Here is a 295-nt window from a genome sequence, read left to right on the forward strand (position 1 = left end):
CTCATACATGTGTCTGTTACACCTTTAATGATTATATATCTCAGTATTATTACCGTAAGACTTTGGTATTTATCTTCCACCATCAACTGAAGAAGATGACTGTCTTCGCGGAGAGTTAACATCTCTGTATCCGACTTTTTCTTTGCCTCCTGGAAGAGAAAAGTATTTAGCATTAGGGGCGGCACTCGCAAAGCTATAAGAGCGAAATTTGACCTTTATTGTCATTTATTTGTCCATCTACTATCATTAAAAAAATTCAAGCAAAACACTTAAAATACCTTCAATAAGTTTTCAA

The 295-nt window shown here is 34.6% G+C and overlaps 1 protein-coding gene across 1 annotated transcript in view; it reads right to left on the reverse strand.

Annotated features, from left to right (window-relative positions):
• Positions 1 to 295, reverse strand: part of LOC119588737 (WW domain-containing oxidoreductase-like) — a 101,319-nt gene that overhangs the window by 31,074 nt on the left and 69,950 nt on the right. The window lies entirely within an intron of this gene.

Source organism: Penaeus monodon, chromosome 24 (genome assembly GCF_015228065.2).
Source record: "Penaeus monodon isolate SGIC_2016 chromosome 24, NSTDA_Pmon_1, whole genome shotgun sequence".
Classification (NCBI taxonomy): Eukaryota; Metazoa; Arthropoda; class Malacostraca; order Decapoda; family Penaeidae; genus Penaeus; species Penaeus monodon.